Source organism: Sarcophilus harrisii, chromosome 3, assembly GCF_902635505.1.
Source record: "Sarcophilus harrisii chromosome 3, mSarHar1.11, whole genome shotgun sequence".
In the NCBI taxonomy this organism is placed as follows: domain Eukaryota; kingdom Metazoa; phylum Chordata; class Mammalia; order Dasyuromorphia; family Dasyuridae; genus Sarcophilus; species Sarcophilus harrisii.
The window spans coordinates 356,859,613-356,874,023 of NC_045428.1; the positions used below are offsets into that span (position 1 = coordinate 356,859,613).

The window sequence follows — 14,411 nt, forward strand, 5'->3', positions numbered from 1 at the left end:
AAATAAACCAATGGATCTGAATCCAAAGACTTCAAATCCAGCCTTAGACATTTACTAGCTATGTTAATCTGGATAAGTCAATTTACCTCTGCCTGTGTTAGTTTCTTCTTCTTCTTTATCTTTACAATTGTTATAAGAATGAAATGAGAAAAAATATTTGTATAGTGCTTTGAAAACCTTAAAATGCATTGTTAATTTCTATGAGCCTTATTCTCTGTATCTGTTAATATAGGGGTGTTGCTTTAGATACCATTCATATGGTTGTTGTAAAGAAAATTGCTTCTCAAGCTATAAAGGTCCATAGAGAAAGGGACAACCAGACAGTAAACATTCATTAACCCCATGCTATGATTTCATTGGTACAGGGAAATCCCTGCTGGAGAAATGTCCTCTACCAATATAGAATGGCACCATTTTTTTTTTTTTCAACTATAGTACCTAGAGGTACTAATTTGCTTAGTGTCTCAGGTGGGACTTTTACCTATGTATGTATTTTGGGCTTTGAAAAAAGTTCTTTATCCACTCTGCATCATATCTTAAAACACTGCATAAATGTGATAAATGAATGCTGTCATTATCTTCATTAGGTGGTTTGAGGTAGGATTGGGCTAGTGACAGATTCATATTGAAAAGCCTGGGGCATATTTTGGACTCAAGGTAGAAGCAATTTTTCTACTGCTAAACTTTTTTCTTTTTTCTTTCTTTCTTTCTTTTTTTTTTTTTCTTTGATTTGAGATCTATGATTTCATCAAGTTAAGAAGCTCCATGTTAAGACTAATACAGATGGGCAAATTCTCTGTAGCTTAGAATTTAGAGAGCTATCTAGAAAAGTGTACATTAAATACAGTGCCTGGAGTACCAGTATGTAGCAGAAGTGGAACTAGTTTGCTTACCCTTAAACCACATTGCCTTTTACTTCTGAAGTTGGGAAAGAGGGATTGGTGGGATAGTACTTGACTTTTGTTCAGATGCTAGATGGGAATCAAACATACTGCTTTTTCTTTTTTCTTTTTAAAAACTCAATCCGTGTTTTGATTTCCTTCCCCCTAAAACTGCAGCCATGCCTTCTTTCCCTATTGCTGTTCACCTTTCTTTTTGTGCTCTGCCCTGGATATCATGGCTGCTGCTGCCTTGCTTATAGTCCTGTTTATGCTGCAGGCACCTAAATGGTGGAGCTGCTGTAGAACTCCTTTTGTAGCCCTATCTTTCCATCACCAGATGCCCCTTGCTGGAGCAGGAACTGGAAAACAAGACATGTTGGCTGGAAGGGTAAGCAGAACTGATTCTGTGACTGCCACTGGCCTTCATTACTTAATTCAGCTTCTACAACTAATGACCTCAGGGTAAGCAAAGGGATTCATGAACTTGAAATTTTTTTTCATAATTATATTGCAATATAATTGGTTTCCTTGTTATTCTTTTGTTTTTAGTGTATTGAAAACATCATTCTGAGAAGGGAGCTATAGACTGCACCAAACAGCCAAAGGGATCCATATTACAACAGAGGTAAGGAACCTCTGAATTAAGGGGTATTTGCCTGGCAGGCAGGTTTCTGATTGCTTGGAATGAAAGCTTGTTTCTCCAGACCTGTGGGCAGCTTGCCTCACTCCACATCAAGGAAAATTCATTTAAATACGGAAATCTGTACATTCTAGCCAGGTTCAAGGGTGTGTAAGTTCTGCCCTCCTGCTCTAAGCCTCTTCATGTGTGTAGATTTTCTGTTCTTTTCTTTCTCTCAACTGAGACAACTATCTCTCCCCCAGCATAGAAATTCAAACCAGACAGGCAAGTCTGAGGAGAGAGAACCAATGTTATCTCTGGTTTGAACAGTGCTTGTACTGTTCCATTGTTGCAAATGAATCATTCAGTCTCCTTTATGACAGAATAACTGAGACCCGAGAGAAGGAAGGGAGGCTTTCTTTTATTTCAGATGGTCTTTGGATTCTCTTTTCCTGTTATAAACTTAATTGCTTCCTATGTGTTTGTCTGACAAATAGGACCCTGTTACCTTCCACCTGCTTCAACCCAGGGCCACTAACTCCTTCAACTTTGCTTTATGGACAGGAGGAAGATTTTGACTGATATAAAACATGTTTGCTTCTCTGGCTTCATTAGAATCAACCATGTATTGGGTATAGGAGAGAGTGTATAAAGAGGGAAAAGGAGTATTATGGGCTTTTCAGGGGATTGAAGTCCAGCTGAAGGTATTTGGAAGTTTTTATTCATTAAATACTAGCTGGTAAACAGAAAGCTGCCCAAAAAGATAGGGTAGATTCATGATCTTATCCCTAAACTGGAAAAAATACAGGCCCAATGTCTTCATGATCTTTTTGTAGATTTAAAGGAACTAGCTCATCCTGGGCTTGTTGTTTTATATTATGTTCCTTTATCTTGTTGCTTTTATAATAATAGGCTTCTGGAAAACAGTAATTGAGAGTTTATGAAAACCCCTCCCTGTTTTCAGACTATTGCTTAATGAGGACTAGGATACTTTGCTCCAGGCTGTCTTTTGGCAAAGGTGATCAGATCCTGGGAATGTTTTTTAAATAATAAGAATACATATTTACTCTCAGCATTTGTTAGAATTTGATCCATTGGTGTGTGGCAACTAAAGAAACTCTGGTCTTGAGTATCTTTTTTGTTTAGGTTGTTTTTTTTCAAACATCTTAAAAAGAAAAGAATCCTTTCCTTTTATGAGCTTAATAGCAGCTATAAAGAGTGACTTCTAAAACCTGATCTCAGTCAATCAACAAACATTCAGGTGACTACTCAGTGTTCCCATTGTGCTAAGAATGCAGGCAAAAATAAAATTGTCCCCCCTTTCAAAAAGCTACAAGTTCTAAAAGACAGAAGTGAAAAGGGCTATGGCATGGGGGACAACTAGTTCAAAGACATGGAGATGGGAGGTGATGTGAGGTGTCACTTGAGAGGAACAACAAGAAAGTTAGTTAAACTGGCCCAAAGGTATTAAACTTAAGGGTAGGAATTTGATTAAAATGTAGTTGGGAAATGTTTAACAAAATAAGTAAAAATATGATACAAGATTGATAATATTAATTTGTAGCTTTCTAAGTCAGTTTGCTGCTTAATTAATAGGGATCATTTCAAATTGAGTTTAATGCCATTAGATTGAACCATACTCTATATAAAGTGGAGTAATTTAAAATAACACTGGAAAATTAGGTTGGAACTAGATGGTGAAGGGCTTTCTAAAAGAGAAATTTCTATTTGATCTTAGAGGTAATAGTTAGCCACTGGATTTTATTGAGAGGGGAGTGGTATTGTCAGATGTGGTTTGGGGAGGTGGGCTGGAAATCCTCCATAGAAAGCCTTTATTGAAAGTCTGAAGTTGAAAACCTTCCCTTACATCTAGACATGAAAATTTTCTTGAGTTTCTCATATTCACTGTTATCAACAATGCATCTGATCTTATCTATTTATTAACAGTGTTTGGCCATTCGTAGTGGCCACAACACAGAGAATTTTGGTTTGGAGTCAAAATCTCAACTATATAAAATCCTTAGTCTGATTAACCTCTCTGGCCTCTCCTTTTTCTGTAAAATAAATGAGTTGGACTAGATAATCCTAAAGTCCCTATGATCCTTCCTGTTCCCTTTATTACTGCCACTATGTACGAATGTTAGCTTCTGGAGAGTCTGGGATATTCCTGCACATAGCAGCCATCCTGGAGAGACATTTAGCATGCAAATTTTGGTGATGACCATGTTAACTGCAACATATGAATCACAGATTCCCATACTTCTGTGGATTTCTGATCCCATCAGTGTGGCTACTTTTTCCCCCAAACTCCATTCATGCCTTCTCCTTCTGTTGTCCTCCCATTAAGCCTCCATAAAAGAGTCTATTATGTAGGTTGGAATATTTCTTTTAGGTCTTTTGTTGTAATGGTTTGTCCTTGGTTCTTGAAGAGGACTATGATACAGGAAGGTAGTGCCATGCCAGGTAAGAGAGGGAGGGATGTGCAATCACTAGCCTCAGTTTCTTGTAAGGGCTTTTCCTTCACTCTTGCTCTGGTGACTGGTCAGCTTACTTTCCCATAATGCAGTCTCCTAGGCAATATCTTTCATGTCATTTTTTGCACATTGGTTGCAAGTAATAATAATAGCATGGATTTACATATTTTTCTCATCACTACAGTCTGCTTCTTATGTATTTTCTCACTTGATCCTATCTCTCACAGATCCTATCTGATCTGCAATCATCCCCATTTTGCAGATGAGACAACTGAGGGTCGTAAAGGATAAGTGATTTGCCCAGTGACTTATCACTGGCGAGGATTAGAGTTGTGATCTGAACCAGCTTCTTCTCATGTCTAGTCCTTTGAACTAAGGATAAAACTCTGCTGCATTTGAATTTCAGGAGGGTTTTGCACTGTGGCCAGATATTTTCATTTAAGCTTACTTTGTTGGCACAACAACAACTTTTTCAAACCCTATATTTTAAGTTGTATTTAAGATTTATGCCAATACCCTATGTACCTTGCTTGCTAAGTTTTTCCTATAAGATCTGTGACTATAATTGTGTGTGTGTGTGTGTGTGTGTGTGTGGTGTGTGCCTATGGTGTGTACAAGAAGGTGGGGAGGTTGCTTGACTTTTCTCAAATGGAAATTACCAATGAGAGTTAAGGGTTTGTATTGGCTATTATAATGGGTATAAGGGGGACTGTTGGGCAGAAAGACATTTGGCGAATGATCTGCAAAGTATCATATACTTGCCCAATAGGGTAGAACTTGAGGTGATCTTTACTTGACCCTGAAGAAGGTTCTATGAATGACTCATTTTAATGCATTTAATTTAGGTAGTCTGTTAACACTTTAATTTGAGAACTTTTGGCGGCACCCAGACTCTTAAGATTTATAAGATGATGGGGTGGGATTTTTTTTTTTTTTGTCATCACCTACATCTAATATTTCCTAGGTCAGTCAGCAAGCATTTATTAAATGCTCATAATGTGCCAGGAACTGTGTTAAGTACTGGCAATACAGTGAAGAGCAAAGAAAGGCATTTTACTGATTGACTATAGGGTTTAGAGTTCTTGAACAGAGGGGATTTATATAATTGCAAAATTATTGTTGGATTTCAAAATAGGCATTTGCTCTACGTTTAAGTGGCCCCAAAGTTACATTTTGCATTATAAATTCTATTCTTATACCTTCTCCTTGAAGGGGATCCATTGTTATTCTGTTGGTTCAGGGCCTTATCTGGTCATAATCTGCCTCAAAATTTGAAAGTTGCTGTGCTTGAGTTACAGCAAGTCCCGTCCTCCAGGAATTTAGTCTAGAAATCCAACAAGGGAAATTAAAATTATTAGAAAATCACTGTAAAATTCCATGATAGCAGAAATTTCCATATAAATTTCCAAGCATCTCTGTTCAGGACTATTTGCCTAAAGCAATATTTGACTAATATTGAGGTACAAGGAGATAATTTGGATGATTGTGATGGTGTTTTGATTCATTTTATTCACTAATAACAAGTTTAATAGGATATGTATGTTCCATACAACAAATATTTATTAAGTGCAAGGCATTAAGCATTTTGTAGAGATATCCTTACCCTCAATGAGTTTACAATTCAATCGAGGAAAGCATTTCATTTACATAAATAATTATTCAAGGGTAGGTATATCAATTAAGGGGAATGGGGAGGGGGAATCAAAACTAAGTACCCAGAGAAATTTAAGAATAGGAAGATCAATTTCATTACCAAGAAAAAGGTGGAACCTTAGACCTTGATAGAAGGGGAAGGATTTCTATATTAGATAGAACCCAGTGGAGACACAGATCTGTTTATGTTGAAAATGAGATTAGGGTGTTGGATATGGAAAATGAAAAGAGATTACTCAGCAAAGACCTCCTTTTAAAATGGATTTTGAAGTAAAAAAATCTATAAAACAGAAATCTTTTTTATTTCTAATGTTGGTATTGATTCAGATGAAGAATGAATGATGTCAGTTCCCATGACCTTAACACATACCACTACCTTTCACAGTTATTTTCCACATTAGTTTAGTCAATAATATTTATTTACCTCATTGGATCTAAGATACTAGATTACATAAGCAATATCCAAAGTAAGTGAAAAAACAGATCAAAACTGAAAGAAGAGAAACCTCTTTATTCAATATTTATTGAACTACTACATGATGTGATACAAGCTCTTAAATTTTCTTCTTAACTTACAAGTGTATTTAATAGCTAGGTAGTATAGTAGATGGCACTATTTGATACCTAAGTGGAGATTTGGTAGCTAGGTAGAAAACTGGGATGGGAATTAAGACAACCTGCATTCAAATGTGGCCTCAGACATTAGCTATGGACTCCTATTTAATTAACCTTGCCTGCCTCCCTTCCCTTATCTATAAAGTAGCATATTAATAATACCTCTCATTTTTGTGAGGATAAATGAGATAGTATTTGTCAAGAACTTTGCAGATCTTAAAGCACTGTATAAAATACTAGCTAATAATATTTTAATCTCTTTTTTCTTATTCTTAACCTCAGACTATATCTTTTATCACTAGTTCAAAAATATATAGCTATTTTTCTATCTTCTTTGAACTGGAAGTATGAATACAACTTTAAATATAGGGTTTGGGGATGGTAGGCTGAAAAATAACATTGATTTATTTGTTTTGCTTTCTGCTAGCCTGAGAAACCTGTTTCATCAGGTAATGAACAACTGTTCTCCTCCCAACCAGTAACTTCCAGGGAGAAATTACTCATCCTATCATTAAAATTCCTCTAAACCATCTCTTCCTCTTTACATTGGATTAAAGTTTATATTGTTGACCAGTAGACAGCTATTAAAAGTCAGAACTTTGATTTGGCCTTTTTTCTATGAATATATTTTTGAAATGCAAGTTTGCCTTCCCAATATTGAAAATGTATTATTCTGGGAACATTTCTGTTTTAAGAAGTTCTATTTTTTTTTTTTTTATGTTAACCCAAGGGGATTAGGGGAGACAGTCTCTAAGGTCTTTTTAGCTCTAAGTCATGTATGGTTCTAGTGTATGAATTTTCATTTGTTATTTCTTTTTACATGGCATATGCATAAAAGTAAGTGAAATTTGTCAAAGAACTAATGAATTATTAGTATGGCAGGGTGTATGGCAAAGAAGGCTTCCGTATTTAATATTCTTAGTATTAGATTATAGATTAAAATATTTGGGACAACTAGATGGTGCAGTGGATAGAATGTTGGGACGGGAGTCAGGAAGATTCATCTTCCTGAGTTTAAATCAAGCCCTAAGCATTTACTAACTGGGTGATCTTGGGCAAGTAATTGAATTGCTTGCCTCAGTTTCTTCATCTGTAAAATAGTTGCAGAGGGACAGCTAGGTGGCGCAGTGGATAGAGCACCAGCCCTGAAGTCAGGAAGACCTGAGTTCAAATTTGGTCTTAGACACTTAACAATTTCTGGCTGTGTGACCCTGGGCAAGTCACTTAACCCCAATTGCCTTAGCAAAAATAAATAAATAAATAGCTACAGAAGGAAATGGCAAACCACTCCAGTTATCTTTGCCAAGAACCCCAAATGGCATTGGGAAGAATAAGACACAACTGAAAAATAACTCAACAAAAACAGAAATTAAAATATATTATTGTTAATGGCTCCTCACTTTCATGCTCATATTTGTATGATGGAGTATGAATAAATGATGGAGGATCCCACGTTCAGTTTATCAAATTCCTAATGTATATAAAGCATAGTGTTGTTTGTTTCAGATGATCACTGTGTGTATGCTGCTTGGCAGATCTTTGATCCTTATTGAATATCTTGATTCATAGATATATTGAAAGCCAGAGATGGATTAGAGATCTGATACATATATATATATATATATATATATATATATATATATATATATATGTGTGTGTATGTGTGTGTGTGTATGTGTGTGTGTGTGTGTGTATGTGTATCTGTGTATATATGTAGAAGTGTATATGTATGCTTTTATATATGTATATGGGCTAGTATATGTACACATATTCTAATATGATACTTATATATGCTTATATATATTAACACGATACTTTTATACATACATGTATACTAATAAAATAATACATACTAATATAAGTAATATATTCTATAATAATATACTAATATATACTATATTCATATATGCATATATGTTACATGCCAGAACTTTGAACTTCTTACAAGGTACTAACTAAGTGGAATTGATGAGACAATGGTTATTCAGTTTAGCATGGCTCAGTATGATTGAGTTAATCTTACAATAAATAATGGTTTCCTAGTGATATAATGATTGTTTTAGACTCAGTGTAGAGCATATAAGCTAGGAGCCTCAGCTAGGTTGGTTGGGAGGCAGAGAAGATAAGAGAACTGGAGGCAGGAGCTAAAGAAGACAAGTGCACTAGAAGCTCTTGGAACCAAGGAGACAAAAATTCATTTCACCTTCAGTTAAGCTCCTGGTGGCTGGCCTGGCCTCCTGCACTTCCCCCACTGAGACCAAGGCCAGACTGAAAGGCTCTGCAGAAAGCTGCCCAGCCCCATGCTAGGAGACAAAGGATTTGGACTTTAACACCCGATTGTTCTCCTGGCGATTACTGAACTGAAAGGAAGGCTGTTCCCAGACACCCCCAAGAAAACGGAACCAAAGAACATTACACATATATACTAATATATTTGCTTATATACTTTTATACCAATATATGTATTCATGTATGTATATATAAAGCATTTGTTGCAACTGATTGCTAAGATTTTATAATTAGTTAGGTTTTTTTCCCTGAGGCAATTGGAGTTAAATGACTTGCCAGTCAGTTAATATTTTTGATGTTAAATTTCAAGCCAGATTTGTATACTCTCTTCTTTTACCTTCATCAAGAGGCTTCTTAATTCTCCTTCACTTTCTGCCTTAAGAATGGTATCAATAATCTCTATAATCTGAGATTGTTGACAATTTTTCCCAGGAACGTTAATTCCAGTTTTGGATTCATCCAGCCTAGCATTTTGCATGATGTACTCTGCATATAAGTTAAATAAATAAAGTGACAATATACATCCTTGTCATACTTCTTTGCCAATCTGAAACCAGTCAGTTTTTCCACACTCAATTCTAACTTCTTGATCCACATACAAGTTTGTTTGGGAGACAAATAATTTGATCTGGCACTCCCATATCTTTGAGGACTTGTCCCATTTTATTGTGATCCACACAGTCAAAGGCTTTAGTGTAATCAATGAAGCAGAAGTCGATTTTTTCTACAACTCCCTTGTTTTCTCCATTAATCAGTGACTGTTGGCAATTTGGTCTCTAGTTCCTCTGCCTCTTTGAAAAGCTGCTTGCTCTTCTTGCCATTGTCAATTCATGTATTGCTGAAATCTAGCTTGCAGAATCTTAAACATAATCTTGCTGGCATGTGAGATGAATATAATCAATAATTTGAACATTCCTTAGCATTACCCTTCTCTAAGAGTAGGATATAATTGGTCTTTTCCAATCCAGTAACTACTGTTGAGTTTTCCGAATTTGCTGGCATATCTTAACAGCATAATTTTATAAGATTTTTAAATAGCTCAATTGGAATTCCATCACATCCACTACCCTTATTGTTAGCTATGATTTCTAAGACTCACTTGCCTCATTCTCTAGGATGTCTCGTTGTAAATCAATAATCACACTATCATGGTTAGTGATGATATTAAAATATTTCTTGCATAGTTCTTCTGCATATTCTTGTTTTCCTTTCTTAATCTATTCTACCTCCCTTAAATCCCTTTCTTTTTTGTCTTTTATCACTCCCATTTTTGCATCCCTTGACATCTCTTAATTTTCTTAAAGAGATTTCTTCTTTTTCCCATTCCATTGTTTTCTTCTTTTTCTTTGAATCATTCATTTAAGAAAACCTTCTTATCTGTCCTTGTTAATCTCTGAAACTATGCATTGTTTATAGTTCTTTTGGCACTCTATCTACTAGATCTAATCTCTTAAATCTATTCATCAGTTCCACTTCATATCCATAAATATATAATTTCTTACAAATACAAAACTTCTCAGATTTGGAGAAATTTTAATTCCAGAAAACAAGAGGAACACTCTTAAGCCCAAATAATACAATAATCTTGTCTCAGTCTTTCTTGATCTTCTCATTTCTGATCATCTGGATCCTTTAGTAGAAGGTTTTGACTTAGACATTAATTTGTACCATCCCTTCTGAGCTACCTCTCTAATTTGACAATAACAGTTTTGCACTTTAGGAATTACTTCGCAGGAGTAATTTTTCTCATAGCGTTTATGGTTTTCCTGAGTTTAAACAATAGCCCCCACTGGTAAGCTTATCTTAAATAATTAGCTAACTTTAATAATTAGTTAAATATAACTAGTTGGAAGCAAAAGTATTTACTAACATGGAAATAGCAAGAGCATTACCTATAATATATCTTTTCCTCCCCTTCCTCTCCAAATTCTCTTCCCCCCAACCTGGAGCATACTCTTTCATAATTATGCACAACATTCGCAGGAAGAGCACAAAGTTGAGAGTATACTCTTAGTGAGGCAGCCAAATAAAGGGCATATGTCACTAAAGCAAATTGCACCTTCTGACTGTAGAACCTCTGTCCCTTTTCATGGTGCTCCTGTGCTGCTTTTTCTCCTTGCTGTATCTATCCTGGGTAGGTTTTTCAGCTGTGCTCCCTGAATTTCCTCCTCTTCACAGCTCAAGTCTCAACTGCCAGAGCTAGTTATCTCTTAAATTCTTACTCTATTCTTTTCTCTGTGATCATAGATTGCATTCTTTGAAGCTGCTTCTTGTGTTCATCTTCTGGTTCTGCTATCTCCTAGGTGAGTAGCTCCACTGCAAGTTTCCCATAACCTTTGGGGAAGAAAGGAAGAGAGAAGGGCCCATACTAGTAAAGGTTTAGATGTAATTTGTACCTATAACTATAACTTGCAACACTGAATTCCTATTCTGAATGCTCTTCTAACTGGTAGACTCAGTTTTCCTAAAGTTCAGTAGGGAATGATTGATCATTTGCTAGCTAATGGCCAATAGCCATTCTAATTCTATTGAGAGAATTTCATATTTTGTAAAGATACAAGGCAAGGCTTTGCCCCTTGTGCTAATATTTTATTACCTACTTATTAATATGTTGAGTTTGAACAGTTATACTTCAGGAATCAGCAGGTGCTATAAATCAGGGAATGATGTATTTTGTTTTTATTGTCTTGACTTGAGAAAGTGATAAATAAAACAGAAATATAGCAGATTAAACTTAAAAGGATATCTTGCAATTTTTAGAGAACCAATACTTGTTGTTTACCTAGTACCTGTTATCTTCCCCTTTATTTTCTATGATTACATCAACTAGGAGGGAGGAGAGAAAAGCAGTTCCTTCCACTGCACAATCAACATTGTCTATTATAAAAAAAGCTTCATTTTATATATTGATTCTGCTCCTCTTACTTATACATTGGAGGATTAGGGGCATTAAAATATGTGCTAAATTCTGTGTATAAAAGGGCTAATTTAAAAAAATTTTTTTTGCAGGAAGTTGGGGGTTAAGTCACTTGCCCAGGGTCACAAAGCTATAAAAGGGCTAGTTTTATAAGTGAGGACATGCATAGTAAATGAATAGATCTAGAAATCCCTAATTCTTTATGACTTACTTAGCAGGTTCTTTGACCAATGATAGGATCCTTCCCTTAGGGAACAAGAATAGTCTTACAAGACTAGATTAGTTGTTTAACCTAATGACCTAAATTGCTACTGACTGCTTTATTGTTAGTTTTCAAGTTATGAGGCTTCTAGTGGCATAGACCCACAAGATTACTCTGGGGACACTTAGCTTTGTTCCCTGAGAGAAGAGACCAAGAGAACAAAGATACAGGGGGAAAAAGTTCTTATGGACTTCAGACCATAATGACTTGTCTGTCTCATAGTGTAAAAACTTTCTTTGTCTTTTTACTTATTTATTCTGTTAGCAGAATTATTTTGAAGGAAATCACCAAAAAATCCAGCTATTCCTCAAGGCTGAAATACACAACTGATTGGAAGCATCCATGTCCCTGCCTTTTCTTTCCCACTCCTGAGTCTCTGTTCTTCTGCTCTTTTGAACAGATAACCCTGTCTTAGAGGCATATTTTTAGACTGCAAACTTCTCCAAGGTAAGGGGGATTTGCTCTGATCCAGAGGAAAGTAGTACTATACACAGAGTGCCTTAATAGATGCCCTTTGACTGACTTTATTTTTATGAGGTTCATGATTTCTGGATTGAAATATATGGGCTGCACGATAACAAATGCAGGGGAGACACACCAGGTCTTTAATCCTGGTCATGGCCGAGCCTAGTAAGAAAGATGGTGCCTTCAACCCTAAGGCATTCTGATAGTATTTTCTCTGATTTATTTTCTTTTTCACAACCAAGAAGCAAATAAAATATTTTATCATCTTTTGGTAGATTTGGTGTCTTTTTCTTTATTTCATTGTATTCTAGCTCTGTAAAACCCCCTTCCTTTTCTATTTTTAATAATTTAAGCATAGGCATCTGCTGGTTCTTTCACATTTAAACTCAGATCTATTTCTCATGCAAGGTGTTTCAAGCTTCAGGAAAAGCAGACCTTTTTGTGTGCTGAAAATATGTACATCTGAGATGACATACAACAGACAGGGAGAGGCTTTGAATAATAGTTATAAAAACATGTCTTTGAATGTCATCCTTGTTGAAGCAGATATTTAAGAAGATGCTAGGCATTTAGGGATTGGGGAAGAGGAAAATAGTTTTTATGTATTGGTTTAAGGGCAAAAAGGACTATTACAATAATAGCTCACATTTATATAGTCCTTTAAAATTCATAAAAAATTTTTCCCACAACAATCCTGTGAGATAGATAGTATAGGTTATAATTATCCTCATATTACAAATGAAGAAACTAAGACTGATGACAGCACAGTCATACCATTAGTGTCAAAACCCAGTCTTGGGACACAGTTTTTTCAGTTTTACATCTTTTCATTGAAAGGTGCTGAAAGATTGATAACAATCTACCCTGAAAACAAATTGTTGTGAAGATTATATTTAGAAATTAATTACAAATCTCAGTCTATGAGTTACTTGACTAATGAAGAATTCTAAGAAATAAAAGTAAGGAGTGAGTACATTTCAGTGTATGCTAGGTTCTTTGTTTTAAGAGCTATATACACCTTGGAAACAGCTTTGCCCTTTGTTTTAGTATTACTGCTTTAGTTAAGATATCAATAACAATGGGTTCTCAAGGTAGTCATCTTGATTGCAACATTAACTACTTTACTATACATGTTAACAATAGTATAGTGTAATTAATAGTATTAGTGATAGAAATAGCATAAGTGTCTTTAGGTGAGCAACAGGTGGCTACATAAAATTCAATTTCTTATTGAATTGTAGTTGAAAAACAAAAGCAATTGCTAGCATTTATATGGCACTTTAAGATTTTCAAAGCCCTTTATAAATGTTTTTTCTAAACCTCATGGCAATTCTGTGACCTTAAAATCATAGATATGAACCTGAAAGAGAGCCTTCAAGAGGTCATCTAGTCCAACTCCTTCATTTTATAGTTTAAATAACTGAGGCAAACAGTGGTTAGATGGGCCTGTCCAAGTTCAGACTTGTGGGAAGCATCAGAGTTGCGATTCAGACTCCAAATGCAACAATCTTTTACCTTGTAACATTGTAACTGACTCACCTAATAGTTCGTGGTACCTTTAATGAGCTTATCTGAGCACCCCTGTACTATCCCGCTTCCTCTCTTACTGTCCCCACTTGAATCACAGAATCTCAGAGTTGGATGATGTTGAAGAACCAGCAATGTGACTGAGAAGGACTGATGAGAGAGATAGGAGAACCAAGGGAGAATAGAATCAATGAGACTCAGAGAGGAAAGAATATCCAGAATGCAGAGAATGGTCAACAGATACTAAAGAAAGGTCAGCAAGTCATTTGGTTCCATTGCTGGTCAAGTCCAGATGTTATAAAGTCAAAGACATATTCTTATAGTTTCTACTCATTGGTTTCATTCTATGGTCTACAAGCATAAAATTTCTACTCTTTCCTGTGATAGTCTCAGATTTTTTTTGAAGATCATGGTCAAGTTATTTTTAAGTTTTCCCTTCTCCAAAAAAAATATTATTTCACTTACCTCAACTCTTGGTTCTATGATATAGTATCCAGACCTTTTACCATTGTGATTATTGTTCTCAATAAACAGTTATTAATTGCAATGCACTGGGGCCACAGAAATAAAATACACCATCCCTGTCCTCAAGGAACTCAACACCAAGGGAAAAATAACACATATGTAGGTAAGTGTGATAAAAAGTGTAGTTATAGTTGCATGAGAATTAAAGTAGAGATCCAGTAAGACTATGCCAGGAACATTTGAG

The 14,411-nt window shown here is 35.6% G+C and overlaps 1 protein-coding gene across 5 annotated transcripts in view; it reads left to right on the plus strand.

Moving 5' to 3' along the window:
• Positions 1-14,411, plus strand: part of LYPD6B (LY6/PLAUR domain containing 6B) — a 220,211-nt gene that overhangs the window by 147,774 nt on the left and 58,026 nt on the right. For 3 of the 5 annotated variants that reach the window (XM_031960051.1, XM_031960053.1, XM_031960054.1), the window contains one exon: positions 1,431-1,506. The exons of 1 other annotated variant lie outside the window; for it this stretch is intronic. The gene's annotated coding sequence lies outside the window, so the exon portion shown is untranslated. Of the gene's footprint in view, positions 1-1,218; positions 1,344-1,430; positions 1,507-14,411 lie in introns of all 5 variants that reach the window. One more of the 5 variants, XM_031960052.1, reaches the window with a different exon arrangement.